Source organism: Leucoraja erinacea, chromosome 17, assembly GCF_028641065.1.
Source record: "Leucoraja erinacea ecotype New England chromosome 17, Leri_hhj_1, whole genome shotgun sequence".
In the NCBI taxonomy this organism is placed as follows: Eukaryota; Metazoa; Chordata; class Chondrichthyes; order Rajiformes; family Rajidae; genus Leucoraja; species Leucoraja erinaceus.
In genome coordinates, this window is record NC_073393.1 from 2,378,447 (window position 1) to 2,393,876 (window position 15,430).

Here is a 15,430-nt window from a genome sequence, read left to right on the forward strand (position 1 = left end):
TGCAATGCCTTCCGGTCGGAGACAGAGCAGTTGCCATACCATACTGTGATGCAGTTGGTAAGGATGCTCTCGATGGTGCAGCGGTAGAAGTTCACCAGGATCTGAGGAGACAGATGGACCTTCTTCAGTCTCCTCAGGAAGAAGAGACGCTGATGAGCCTTCTTGATCAGAGTAGAGGTATTGTGGGTCCAAGAGAGGTCATCGGAGATGTTGACTCCCAGGAACCTGAAGCTAGAAACACGTTCCACCTCCGTCCCGTTAATGTGGATGGGGGTGTGCGTGCCGCCTCTGGACTTCCTGAAGTCTACAATGAGCTCCTTGGTCTTCTTGTAGTTAAGGGCCAGGTTGTTGTCAGCGCACCATGCATTTTGTTCCAGTTGTATAGCTACTGACAAAATAAAATCCGTGCACCCATATTCTTTCATGAAACGGATGAAATTGTCCAAGGAAATTCTCCATACTATTTTGGTCGTAGCAATACCAATACTATTTTGCAATTCTTAGGAGAGGAATGTACAGATGCTGCCTCACAGCACCAGAGACCCGGGTTTGATTCTGACTACAGTGCTGTCTGTACGGAGTTTGCACGTTCTCCTGCGCGGGTTTTCTACGAGACTCCGGTTTCCTCCCACACTCCAAAGACGTGCAGGTTTGCAGGTTAATGACTTGGTGTAAATGTAAAATTGTCCCTGGCGTGTGTAGGGCAGTGTTAGCGTGCGGGGATCGCTGGTCGGTGCGGACTCGGTGGGCCGAAGGGCCTGTTTCCGCGCTGTGTCTCTAAACTAAGCGAAACTAAAGGAATGATTTGACCACATTTCAGTACGTTTTTGATATCCTGTCGGGTGGTCACGGTGGTGCAGCGGTAAAGTTGCTGCCTCACAGCGCCAGACAGCGCCACAGCGGGTTCAATCCCGACTACGGGTGCTGTCTGTATGGACTTTGCATGTTCTCCCCGTGACCTGGTAGACAAAAGTGCCGGAGAAACTCAGTGGGTGCAGCAGCATCTATGGAGCGATGGAAATAGGCAACGTTTCGGGTCGAAACCCAAAGGGTTTCGACCCGAAACGTTGCCTATTTCCTTTGGATTTCGGCCCGAAACTTTGCCTATTTCCTTCGCTCCATAGATGCTGCTGCACCCGCTGAGTTTCTCCGGCACTTTTGTCTACGCTCCATCTTCCAGCATCTGCAGTTCCTTCTTAAAGTCCCCGTGACCTGCGTGGGTTTTCTCCGGGAGTTCTGGTTTCCTCCCACACTCCAGGTTCGTAGGTTAATTGCCTTTGGTAAAGAATGTAAATTGTCCCAAGTGCGGGGATCTCTAGACTAGGCTACACTAAAATAACTTTACATTTCAGTACAGTTTTGCCCTCCTTGACATAATGGGGTTTAGAACCAGCTCGCCTGCAGCCAACCACTCCACTTTTCTGTCAAGTCGAGCAAGAGTTCATTCAAAATCATGAAAGCACTTTCTGCTTGTTTTTCTTTTTTTTAAATAAATCGGCATGCGTACAGCTGGGCCCGGCACAAGGACTGATGCATCCTGACTGACACTATCTCTACCCAGGCAGAAAGCAATTCATGAGGAAACTCGGTAATTCAGTTCACTGGGGATTTAAAACATTTCATCACCAATCATTTTCTCTCCTGAAACTGCAGGCTTAGTCACTTGATGGATTTAATTTTCCCGTTCAGTTCTTTTAACCTTTTTAAGACCCAGGTTTTTAATTGATGAAATGCATTTGCTTCCGCTAATACCGCCCTGATAACACCAGCTGGATCTTATTGCAATTAAATGCTGGTGTATCTGTAGCCTTTCATTTCTTCCCCCGTGCATGAAATGATCGCTTACCCGATTCCGAATTCGGAGATTCACATACAGACACCCGACGTGTTTGGACACTGCAAGCCGGAGTAACTCAGCGGGACGGCCAGCATCTCCGTAGAGAAGGAATGGGTGACGTTTCGGGTCAGGACCCTTCTTCAGACACCCATCTAGATAATACCCAAGATTCAAGTGAGTTTATTGTCATGTGTCCCTGATAGGACAATGAAATTCTTGCTTTGCTTCAGCACAACGGAACATAGTCGGCATGAATACAGAACAGATCAGTGTGTCCATATACCATTATATAAACATATACACACACGTGAATAAATAAACTGATAAAGTGCAAATAACAGATAATGGGCTATTGATGGTCAGAGTTTTGTCCGAGCCAGGTTTAATAGCCTGATGTTCATGAAGGAACTGCAGATGCTGGAAAATCGAAGGTACACAAAATTGCTGGAGAAACGAAGGAAATAGGCAACGTTTCGGGCCGAAACCCTTGGGAAATAGGCAACGTTTCGGGCCGAAACCCTTCCGGGTTTCGGCCCGAAACGTTGCCTATTTCCTTCGCTCCATAGATGCTGCTGCACCCGCTGAGTTTCTCCAGCAATTTTGTGTACCTTTAATAGCCTGATGGCTGTGGGGAAGTAGCTATTCCTGAACCTGGACGTTGCAGTCTTCAGGCTCCTGTACCTTCTACCTGAAGGTAGCGGGGAGATGAGTGTGTGGCCAGGATGGTGTGGGTCTTTGATGAAACTTCCAAAGTTCCAAGTTAGCTGCAAGCTCTTTTATCGTTGGGTCTTGGCTGATGAAGACATGAGCTCAGTGACATTTGAAGGTTCATGTTTGCACATGTGTGTTTTTTGAGGGGAATGGGCGGGGGCGAGGGGGAGGGGGAGGGGGGGGGGAGAGGAGGCAATGGGGGCACGAGGGGGAGGGGGGGGGGGGGGGGATAGGGGCTGGCGGAAGGTTTTCTGGCCAATACCTGCTGCGTTTTACGAGCTCATGAGACATTTCCAGACGAGTCAGAGGGTGGTGAATCTGTGGAATTCTTTGCCACAGACGGCTGTGGAGGCCAAGTCAGTGGATACGTTTAAGGCAGAGACAGATAGATTCTTGATTATTACGGGTGTCAGGGGTTATGGGGAGAAGGCAGGAGAATAGGGTTAAGAGGGAGAGATAGATCAGCCGTGATTGAATGGAGGAGTAGACTTGATGGGCCGAATGGCCTAATTCTGCTCCTATCACGTATGGCGTTAAGGATGTCAACAAAATAGACAGAGTACAGAGGAGATTTACTAGAATGTTGCCTGGGTTTCAACAACTAAGTTATAGAGATAGGTTGAATAAGTTAGGTCTTTATTCTCTGGAGCGCAGAAGGTTAAGGGGGGACTTGATAGAGGTCTTTAAAATGATGAGAGGGATAGACAGAGTTGATGTGGACCAGCTTTTCCCTTTGAGAATAGGGAAGATTCAAACAAAAGGACATGACTTGAGAATTAAGGGACAGAAGTTTTGGGGTAATATGAGGGGGAACTTCTTTACGCAGAGAGTGGTGGCGGTGTGGAATGAGCTCCCAGTGGAAGTGGTGGAGGCAGGTTCGTTGGTATCATTTAAAAATAAATTGGATAGGCATATGGATGAGAAGGGAATGGAGGGTTATGGTATGAGTGCAGGCAGGTGGGACTAAGGGAAAAAAAGTTGTTCGGCACGGACTTGTAGGGCCGAGATGGCCTGTTTCCGTGCTGTAATTGTTATATGGTTATACGGTACGCGAAGCAATGAATTCCACTGTGACTCACCGGAGCAGGGCGCTGCTAGAACAGGCCTGACATCGCGGGGTGGCGCCTGTACGGTCGTGCGTAGTCGGCCCAAAGAGCCGTACCTTTTTCTGGTCGCCGCTGGATTTTCAACGTGTTGGAAATTTATGGGAACCTGCGGCAACTATGACGGGTGCCGGCAAGTCGCCCGAGAAACATCGCGTAAGTGGGACAGGCCCTTTACTAACCCCCTTCCCCAATCTGCGTCGTTATTTCATTCTCTCGTCGGGTTCCAAGCGGAAAGCTCAGTGTTTCTCAGTCTCCAGTCCTAGTTTCTTCAGTATTGACGCATGGTTACGGAGCACAACATGTAATTATTACCGTCAGCGGAGAACCAGGGCAAAAGCAGAGCGTTGTAAACATTGTCGGTGGCTGGGAAAATGCCTGTGATTGAAACAGAGACAATAGGTGCAGGAGTAGAGGCCATTCGGCCCTTCGAGCCTGCACCGCCATTCAATATGATCATGGCTGATCATCCAACTCAGTATCCCGTACCTGCCTTCTCTCCATACCCCCTGATCCCTTTAGCCACAAGGGCCACATCTAACTCCCTCTTAAATATAGCCAATGAACTGTGGCCTCAACTACCTTCTGTGGCAGAGAGTTCCACAGATTCACCACTCTCTGTGTGAAAAATCGGGAACATGATTCCTTCCTCTAGCGTGTCCAAGCCCTTAACAATCTTATATGTTTCAATGAGATATCCTCTCATCCTTCTAAACTCCAGAGTGTACAAGCCCAGCCGCTCCATTCTCTCAGCATATGACAGTCCCGGCATCCCGGGAATTAACCTTGTAAACCTATGCTGCACTCCCTCAATAGCAAGAATGTCCTTCCTCAAATTAGGGGACCAAAACTGCACACAATACTCCAGGTGTGGTCTCAGTAGGGCTCTGTACAACTGCACAAGGATCCATAGATGCTGCATCACCCGATGAGTTTCTCCAGCATTTTTGTCTACCTTCGATTTTTCCAGCATCTGCAGTTCCTTCTTGACCATTCCCACATAATCAGATCATTTTGTTTTGTGATGAATGGATTCCCCGACAGCTGGCAATTCTGCAGGGAACTGACCGCCAGGAAGCGTCCACCAATTCTCGATCTACTCCTGTGATGGATATTAGTAATTGTAGATAGATGGTAGGAATTATACAGCATTCTTCACACAATCCCAGTTGTCCCATCAGTTAAGCAGTTGAGTTTAAGAATTTTTTATTCATGAATTGCCAGAGCTCTCCGGATTCTGCCCAATCCATAATTGATCCAATTCACTGCAGAATGCATTAGCAATGTCACCATTCATTGCCCTGCTGGGCAGTTGCTTTGCAAATTGGAACATTTGCTCTTCTTTCTGCCTTGTTCCTCTAATCCCGCTTTACTTCTCCCTCCTACTGTGATCCGCAGCTTATGTTCTCCATTCCACTCCATTCCTTTCTCTGCTTCTCCAATCAGAGTTTAACATCAGAGAAGGGTCTCAAGATCCACTAGGCCTGGGAGAGCTTGGTGTGGGGCCTCGCATTGGCCACTACTTTCTAAGAGGTAGGCCCAAGCCAGTCGAGTGAAGCCCAGTGGCAGGTGAACCACCACAGTCCACAGGGTATCAGCACCCCAGGCCAAGCTCAACCAAGTACTGTCCCACCAACGCACGCACACGAGTCCAGAGGCCAAACGGCCACAGTCAGCGGTAGAGAGGAAAATGGAAGGAAAAAAGCAGAATGGAGCAGTCACTGGCTGTGGCTGAAGAGACAAGATGCTGTCAGGGCTGCCAGGTGACCATCTAGAGGGTAACCATAAGACACACACCCAGTGCTGATCACCCTGCAGTGGGCCTGCCTGCCTCGACTGTGGGTGTCTTGTGATAAAAGGCCGAAACACCCAGTGACGTTGAGGTACACAACTGAAGATGTGTCTGATTGGTAGCAAATTCACCGAGTGGTCACCCCCAAGAATATCAAATGTCAATTGTAGTGAAGAACTTTAGGGATTGCAACATCCAGTCCTGCTAATCAATAACCATATATAACATATAACAATTACAGCACGGAAACAGGCCATCTCGGCCCTACAAGTCCATGCCGAACAACTTTTTTCCCCCTTAGTCCCACCTGCCTGCACTCATACCATAACCCTCCATTCCCTTCTCATCCATATGCCTATCCAATTTATTTTTAAATGATACCAACGAACCTGCCTCCACCACTTCCACTGGAAGCTCATTCCACACCGCTACCACTCTCTGAGTAAAGAAGTTCCCCCTCATGTTACCCCTAAACTTCTGTCCCTTAGTTCTGAAGTCATGAAGTCATTCTGAATTCTGAAATATAAACATGTGGAACGTGTTTCTAGCTTCAGGTTCCTGGGAGTCAACATCTCCGATGACCTCTCTTGGACCCACTATACCTCTACTCTGATCAAGAAGGCTCATCAGTGTCTCTTCTTCCTGAGGAGACTGAAGAAGGTCCATCTGTCTCCTCAGATCCTGGTGAACTTCTACCGCTGCACCATCGAGAGCATCCTTACCAACTGCATCACAGTATGGTATGGCAACTGCTCTGTCTCCGACCGGAAGGCATTGCAGAGGGTGGTGAAAATTGCCCAACGCATCACCAGTTCCACGCTCCCCTCCATTGAGTCTGTCCAAAGCAAGCGCTGTCTGCGGAGGGGGCTCAGCATCGCCAAGGACTGCTCTCACCCCAACCATGGACTGTTTACCCTCCTACCATCCGGGAGGCGCTACAGGTCTCTCCGTTGCCGAACCAGCAGGTCGAGGAACAGCTTCTTTCCGGCGGCTGTCACTCTACTCAACAACGTACCTCGGTGACTGCCAATCACCCCCCCCCCCCCCCCCCGGACACTTATTATTATTTATTCAAATCGTTTGCTATGTCGCTCTTCCAGGGAGATGCTAAATGCATTTTGTTTTCTCTGTACTGTACACTGACAATGACAATTAAAATTGAATCTGAATCTGAATTTATAAAGGGCCCGTCCTTTTGGTGACTTGCTGGCACCCGTCATAGTCGCAGCAGGTCGCCGAACATTTTCAAAAGGATACGCCTCTTGAGTGACTACGCACCACCATACAGGCGTCACCTTGCGTAAGTGGGACAGGCCCGTTAGTCACTTTCCGCAGATAGAAGATGCCTCTTGGATTTGACCAGGGGGGGGGGGGTCACAGTTTAAGAATACTGGTGCTGTTGCACCTATTTTCGATGTTTCGATGTATCGATGCAATATCATTTGGTAGAAGAACACACGTTATTGACTGTGGGACTAATTTACTGCATGTTCTGTAAGTGTTGCACGTAAAGATGTTTTGTAATTCCGAGTGTCTTGGAGCGGGTCATGTCAACATTGAATTTCTAAATTAATTATTGATCTGGGTGGAGTAAACGACTTTTTTCTGCTCACGGTTCAATATCATGTTCATCGGGGCGTGTAGAAATTAATTTCCCAGGAAACTTGGGAGCAAGTTGCATCGGAAACATGAACATCTGCATCATTTGCAGACGGCACTTTTCTAGAACATTCTCAGGTGAACCAGGATGTTTCCTGGCAACGAGATTAGAGATGGGCCAACCTGGATTGGAGACACAAAGAACTGGTTTACAAAAAAAGACAAAGTGCTGGAGTAGGGATGTTCACAAATTCATAAATGATTGGAGCAGAATTAGGCCATTCGGCCCATCGACTCTATTCCACCATTCAATCATGGCTGATCTATCTCTCCCTTCTAACCCCATTCTCCTGCCTTCTCCCCATAACCCCTGACACCCGTACTAATCAAGACTCTTATCTATACCGGTCTTAAAAATATCCACTGACTTGGCTTCCACAGCCGTCTGTGGCATAGAATTCCACAGATTCACCACCCTCTAACTAAAATATTTCTGCTCATCTCCTGCCTACAGGAATGTCCTTTAATTCTGAGGCTCTCCCACTAGTGGAAACATCCTCTCCACATCCACTTAATCCATGCCTTCAACAGCCTAAAGGGCCTTTCCCACTTTCCCTAGTTCCTCACGGATTCTCCCGAGTTTTCCCCTTGATTCATACTCGGAGATGCCAGCTGGAGGTACTCGAGGCTATTTTTTTTACTTGTGGACATTTTTCAACATGCTGAAAAAATCGTCCCATAGAAATTAGGTGCAGGAGTAGGCCATTCGGCCCTTCGAGCCTGCACCGCCATTCAATATGATCATGGCTGATCATCCAACTCGGTATCCCGTACCTTCTCTCCATACCCTCTGATCCCCTTAGCCACAAGGGCCACATCTAATTCCCTCTTAAATATAGCCAATGAACTGGCCTTGACTACCCTCTGCGGCAGAGAGTTCCAGAGATTCACCACTCTGTGTGAAAAAAGTTCTACTCATCTCGGTTTTAAAGAATTTCCCCCTTATCCTTAAGCTGTGACCCCTTGTCCTGGACTTCCCCAACATCGGGAACAATCTTCCTGCATCTAGCCTGTCCAACCCCTTAAGAATTTTGTAAGTTTCTATAAGATCCCCTCTCAATCTCCTAAATTCTAGAGAGTATAAACCAAGTCTATCCAGTCTTTTTTCATAAGACAGTCCTGACATCCCAGGAATCAGTCTGGTGAACCGTCTCTGTACTCCCGACTTACCTGATGCGCCGAATACCTGCGGCTGGCATTACAAGCCGCTACGGTATATCTACGGACTTGCCACGGGCATTCTCCGAGTTTGAATCGAGGGGAAAAGTCGGGAGAATTGGTGAGTAACTCTGGAAAGTGGTTCAAGGGGCCTTAAGACTTCATTCCTAGACCACAGGAGGCGAAGGGATGATATTATAGAGGTGTATAAATGAAGGAGAGGAATAGATAAGGTAATACACGGAGTGTTGTAACCAGGGTAGAGGAAACAAGAACTAGAGGAAGCAGACATGAGGAACTGCTGATGCGGGTTTACCAAATAAAACACAGAGTGCTGGAGTAACTCAGCGGGTCAGGCAGCATCTGTGGAGAACATGGATAGGTGACATTTCACAGAGTGCTGGAGTAACTCAGAGGGTGCAGGCAGCATCTATGGAGCTAAGGAAATAGGCAACGTTTCAGGCCGAAACCCATAAGGGTTTCGGCCCAAAACGTTGCCTATTTCCAGAAGGATTTCGGCCCGAAACGTTGCCTATTTCCTTAGCTCCATAGATGCTGCTGCACCATAACTCAGCGGGTCAGGCAGCATCTGTGGAGAACATGGATAGGTGACGTTTCACAGAGTGCTGGAGTAACTCAGCGGGTCAGGCAGCATCTGTGGAGAACATGGATAGGTGACTCCAGACTCCAGAGATTCTGACCCACTGAGTTACTCCAGTACTTTATGTCTTCAATTGTAATCCAGCATCTGCAGTTCTACAATCCCTATAACTAATCCATCTAAATCATTCTTGTTGCCTGCCTCAGCATCCATTCTAAAGCACACACATCTGAAGAAGGGTCCCGACCCGAAACGTCACCTATCCATGTTCTCCACAGATGCTGCCTGACCCGCTGAGTTATGGTGCAGCAGCATCTATGGAGCTAAGGAAATAGGCAACGTTTCGGGCCGAAATCCTTCTGGAAATAGGCAACGTTTTGGGCCGAAACCCTTACGGGTTTCGGCCCGAAACTTTGCCTATTTCCTCAGCTCCATAGATGCTGCTGCACCCGCTGAGTTTCTCCACCATCCTTTGCGTAAAATAGTTACCCCTCAGGTTCAAAATTAAATCTTTCCCCCTCACCTTAAACCTGTGTCCTCTGGTCCTCGATTCCCCCACTCTGGACAAGAGACTCTGTGCATCTTACCAATCTATTCCTCTTATGATTTTGTACCCCTCTATAAGATCACCCTTCATCCTCCTGCGCTCCAAGGAATAGAGTCCCAGCCTACTCAACCTCTCCCTGTAGCTCACACCCTCAAGTCCCGGCAACATCCTCGGGAATCTTCTCTACAATCAAATGTGCAGGAAGGAACTGCAGATGCTGGTTTACACCGAAGATAGCCATAGAGCGCTGGAGTAACCCGGGACAGGCAGCTTCCCTGGAGAAAAAGGAATAGGAGGAGTGGTCTCGACCTGAAACACCACCGATTCCTTTTGTCCAGAGATGCTGTTTGGTGCCGAGTTCCTCCAGCTTGATGTGTACGATTCAACAAAGTGTTTACTTGGATTGCTTCTCTCTTCCTGACCATGTTCCCGATGTTGGGGAAGTCCAGAACCAGGGGCCACACACAGTTTAAGAATAAGGAGTAAGCCATTTAGAACAGAGACGAGGAAACACTTTTTTCTCACAGAGAGTGGTGAGTCTGTGGAATTCTCTGCCTCAGAGGACGGTGGAGGCAGGTTCTCTGGATACTTTCAAGAGCGAGCTAGATAGGGCTCTTAAAGATAGCGGAGTCAGGGGATATGGGGAGAAGGCAGGAACGGGGTACTGATTGGGGATGATCAGCCATGATCACATTGAATGGCGGTGCTGGCTCGAAGGGCCGAATGGCCTCTACTCCTGCACCTATTGTCTATTGTCAGAATATGCCCAATGTAAACTCTCCCACCCGTGTAAGGCTGGCTACCAATGATAGCGGTTTGGCCACTTAGATCAGGTGTCCTGATGCTGATGTACAAAATGTGGGCCCAGGACATCCAGAGTCAAAAGGAACATTACTGTCGGCCGAGAAAAACCAATACTAGCAAATCCGTAAAGACTCCTGAAAATGCAAAAACATAAAAACAAAACAATACAGGAAAGGAGAGAGAAACGGAATCAAAAGGTCCCTCTACATCAGACTCTCTCTCTCTTACAATAGACAGTAGATTTGCAAAAGGACATTGCAGATTATTTGGCCATTGTAGAAATGGTCCAATTTTCAGTCTCATCGATTTAATTCCAGGCAAGTGCACCATTTTCACCTGCGATTCAATCAGACTTGAAATTTAAGGGACAGAGCTCGCCCACGAGAGGAAGTGTTGCGTTAGATCAGAGACGGGGAGCGAATGAGAAACGCAGGAGGGAACTGCAGGTGCTGGTTTACACCGAAGATAAACACAAAATGCTGGAGTAACTCAGCGGGTCAGGCAGCATCTCTAGAGAGAAGGATTGGGTGACGTTTCGGGTCGAGACCCTTCTTCAGACTTGTCAGGCAAGCAGAATGCTGTGATTGCAATTTTGATTAATATAAAGTATATGTCTCTACACACTGCTACATGTTGCAAAGCTCAATAAAGTACCTAAAACATGTCTCATCGTGTTACCTATAACCTCAAAGTGCCTATAACATCAGTCTGAAGAAAGGTTTCGGCCCGAAACGTTGCCTATTTCCTTCGCTCCATAGATGCTGCTGCACCCGCTGAGTTCCTCCAGCACTTTTGTCTGCCTTCGATTTTCCAGCATCTGCAGTTCCTTCTTGAACTCTTAAATACCTCTAACATGTATCAGCAGAAGCAAGTGCAACGTCTCAGTCTGAAGCAGATTCTGGCCATGAACGCTGAGAGTGGGTTGCACAACGCACATGTGATAGCGGTGAAGTTGCTGCCCCACAGCGCCACAGACCCGGGTTACATCCTGAACCACGAGTGCTGTCTGTGTGGAGTTTGCACGTTCTCCCCGTGACCACGTGGGTTTTGTCCGGGAGCTCCGGTCGGTCTCCTCCCACATCCCAAAGACGTACAGTTCTGCAAGTTGCTCCCTCGTGCGAAGGCAGTGGATGAGACAGTGGGGTGGCGCGGGACTAGCGTGAAACGCCGAGCGATGGTGGGCGCGCAGTGGGCCCATTTCCACGCTGCGTCTCCAAACTAAACTAAACCCAGCAGGGACCAGCTCGCTGCCAAGGGCGAAGTCAAACTAATCGTCTCATTTTGTTCTCCAGATATAAGAGTGTTGGCGCTGCGCTGAAGTGTGTAATTGCGCGGGTTGCCACGAGTGGGGATTAAACACAAATTGGTCCGATTTACCCGAGGACAACTTTCCCAACGCCACCCACCATTTTCCAGCCCGTTGCACCCGTGTCCTGGGGCTCTTGCGAACACCACACGCTCTCATCTCATTAACACTCCGGATTGCCGGCAGAAAAAAAGCATTGAGATGGATATTTGCTTCCAAAGCCGAGGCAGCAATTTTGATTTTAAAGTCGTATGAATCTACGCAGCTGACAAATGATAATGAGGAACAAATATACATTCTTTTTCCATTCAGTGGCGCTCATATCTATTGTGATAATTACATCCTGTATCCTTTCATCAAAAAAACACTAACATGTTCATAAATTCTCTAATATTCACTAATTATATTTATTCAGAAAAACACTAACGGGTTTATTAAAACCAATGGTTTCCATTTGCATTGGAATTCTCTGCCTCAGAGGGCGGTGGAGGCAGGTTCTCTGGATGCTTTCACGACAGAGCTAGATAGGGCTCTTAAAGATAGCGGAGTCAGGGGATATGGGGAGAAGGCAGGAACGGGGTACTGATTGGGGATGATCAGCCATGATGACATTGAATGGCGGTGCTGGCTCGAAGGGCCGAATGGCCTCCTCCTGCACCTGTTGTCTACGTTTCTATGTGTGGAGACGAGAATGTGACAATGTATTAGACAACAGACAATAGACAATAAGGTCCTCTCCACATCCACTCTATCCAAGCCTTTCACTCTTCTGTACATTTCAATGAGTGCCCCCTCATCCTTCTAAACTCCAGCGAGTACAGGCCCAGTGCCGACAAACGCTCATCATAGGTCAACCCACTCATTCCTGGGATCGTTCTTGTAAACCTCCTCTGGGCCCGCTCCAGAGCCGGCACATCCTTCCTCAGATATGGGGCCCAAAACTGCTCACAACATTCCAAATGAGGCCCCATTACTTGCAAAAGTGTTTCATTCTCATTTCTTGAGTTGAGAAAATGTACTTACCAGGCTGACAGCTCCGTTTGCTAACGTTGAACTCTAAACGGACACTTCCACCAACCATTTAGCGACGACGAGAGAAATGGCCATATTTGCAACACTGTTTTGTCCACCTTCGATTTTTCCAGCATCTGCAGTTCTTTGTTAAATACTTGCAATAAAGTCTACAAAACATTCAGCCCTCACTCCTGATCACAAGCACTGTAATGTTCCATTTGTTAACATGATTCCAAAGCCCCATTTCTGTGCCATTGAGGTTGCACCGTCTATTCATTACAACAGCAAGCAATGCTATTTCCAATTCGTATTCAATTCCATTTTTGAACAGGCATTCATAAAACAATATAGCTTTGATGTTTAATCTTGTAAAGGGAATTGCACGTTTCAATTAGTAGGAAAACAATGCAGTTTAAGAAGAATGGTCCCAACTCGAAACGTGGCCAATTCATGTTCTCCAAAGGTGCTGAGTTACTCCAGCACTTTGTGTCTTTTTCTGCAAACCAGCATCTGCAGTTCCTTCTGTCTACAATTTAAATACTTCTACTTTGGACTGGTTTGAGTGTAAATAGGTGTATAATTCTCTCTACCCCCTCTCTCTCCCCCACTCTCTCCCACACTCTCCCCCACCCCCCCCACCTCTCTCCCCCCTCTCTCCCCTCTCTCTCTCTCTCCCCTCTCACTTCCCCTCTTTCTCTCTCCCCCTCTCTCTTCCCCCTCTCCTCACTCTCTCTCCCCCCCCCTCTCTCTCTCTCTCCTCCCCCTCTCTCTCTCTCCCCCCCTCTCTCTCCCCCCTCTCCTCCCTCTCTCCCTCTCCCCCCTCTTCTCTCTCCCCTCTCTCCCCCCCCTCTCTCCCCCCTCTCTCTCCCCTCTCTCCCCTCTCTCCCCTCCCCTCCCCTCTCTCTCCCCTCTCTCTCTCTCTCCCCCCTCTCTCTCTCTCCCCCCCCCCCCTCTCTCTCTCCCCCCCCCCCCTCCCCCTCCCCCCCTCTCTCCCCCCCCCCCCCCCCCCTCCCCCCCCCCCCCCCCCCCCCCCCCCTCCTGTATGTTTGGGATGGCTTGCTTCATAACACATTCCCTTTGCATCCTTGTTTCCAGCTAGCTGTTCCCTGGGCCAGGGTAGACATTGAGGTGACCTCCATCTGCTCCGTGCTGAGATCGGGGGGGGAGTCAGTGTGAGTGGTGTGTGCCATCTGTCTTTGACAACATCATCATGGCCTCTGGCCAAATACAGCTTCATCATTGAATATCAACAGCGCTCATCTCCCTGCATGTTTGACCATCTCAAGCTACCTTTTACCACACTAATTAATTAGAGGCTAAAGCATTGAACAATACAGCAATGGATTAGACTCTTCAGCCTGAAGAAAAGTCCCGACCCAAAACGTCACCTCAAGACATGCTGCCTGACCCGCTGAGCTAATCCAGCTGTTTGTGTCTATCTTCAGTGTAGTAAAGTCAAGAAAGTTTATTGTCATGTGTCCCAGATAGGACAATGAAATTCTTGCTTTGCTTCAGCACAACAGAGTATTGCAGGCATTAATACAGAACAGATCAGTGTGTCCATATAGCATAGACCATAAATACACACACATAAATACACAGATAAAGGCTGTTATAGATCTGAGTTTGTTTGAAGTTGAGTTTAATAGCCTGATGGCTGTGGGGAAGTAGCTATTCCTGAACCTGGACGTTGCAGTCTTCAGGCTCCTTTACCTTCTACCTGAAGGTAGCGGGGAGATGAGTGTGTGGCCAGGATGTTGTGGGTCTTTGATGATACTGCCAGCCTTTTTGAGGCAGCGACTGGGATAGATCCCCTCGATGGAAGGGAGGTCAGAGCCGATGATGGACTGGGCAGTGTTTACTACTTTTTGTAGTCTCTTCCTCTCCAGGACGCTCAAGTTGCCGAACCAAGCCACGATGCAACCGGTCAGCATGCTCTCTACTATGCACCTGTAGAAGTTAGAGAGAGTCCTCCTTGACAAACCGACTCTCCGTAATCTTCTCAGGAAGTAGAGGCGCTGACGTGCTTTCTTTGTAATTATATCCGTGTTCTCGGACCAGGAGAGATCTTCAGAGAGATGCACGTCCAGGAATTTGAAGCTCTTGACCCTTTCCACCATCGACCCATTGATATAAATGGAGCTGTGGGTCCCCATCCTACCCCTTCCAAAGTCCACAATCAGTTCCTTGGTTTTGTTGGTGTTGAGAGTCAGGTTATTGTGTTGGCACCATATGGACAGTTGCTCGATCTCACTTCTATACTCTGACTGACTCATCCCCATCAGTGATACGTCCCACAACAGTGGTGTCGTCAGCGAACTTGATGATAGAGTTCGCACTGTGATTGGCTACGCAGTCATGAGTGTAGAGTGAGTACAGCAGGGGGCTGAGCACGCAGCCTTGAGGTGCTCCCGTGCTGATTGTTATTGAGGCTGACACATTTCCACCAATACGGACAGACTGTGGTCTGTGAATGAGGAAGTCGAGGATCCAATTGCAGAGGGATGCGCAGAGACCCAGATCTGACAGTTTGGTAACAAGCTTGGAGGGGATGATTGTGTTAAATGCCGAGCTGTAGTCAATGAATAACAGCCTGACATATGTGTTTTTGTTGTCCAAGTGGTCCAGAGCGGAGTGGAGAGCCAGCGAGATTGCATCCACCGTTGATCTGTTGTGGCGGTAAGCGAACTGCAGTGGGTCCAGGTTTTTGTCGAGGTAGGAGTTGATTTGCTCCATGATCAACCTCTCAAAGCACTTCATCACCACCGGCGTTAGTGCCACAGGTCGTATTTGCCTCCCCCACAACACACCACCCTCTGTGTGAAATACAAAACACAAGGAACTGCAGATGCTGGAATCTTGAAAAAAACACAAAGTGCTGGATGTCAGGAAGCATCT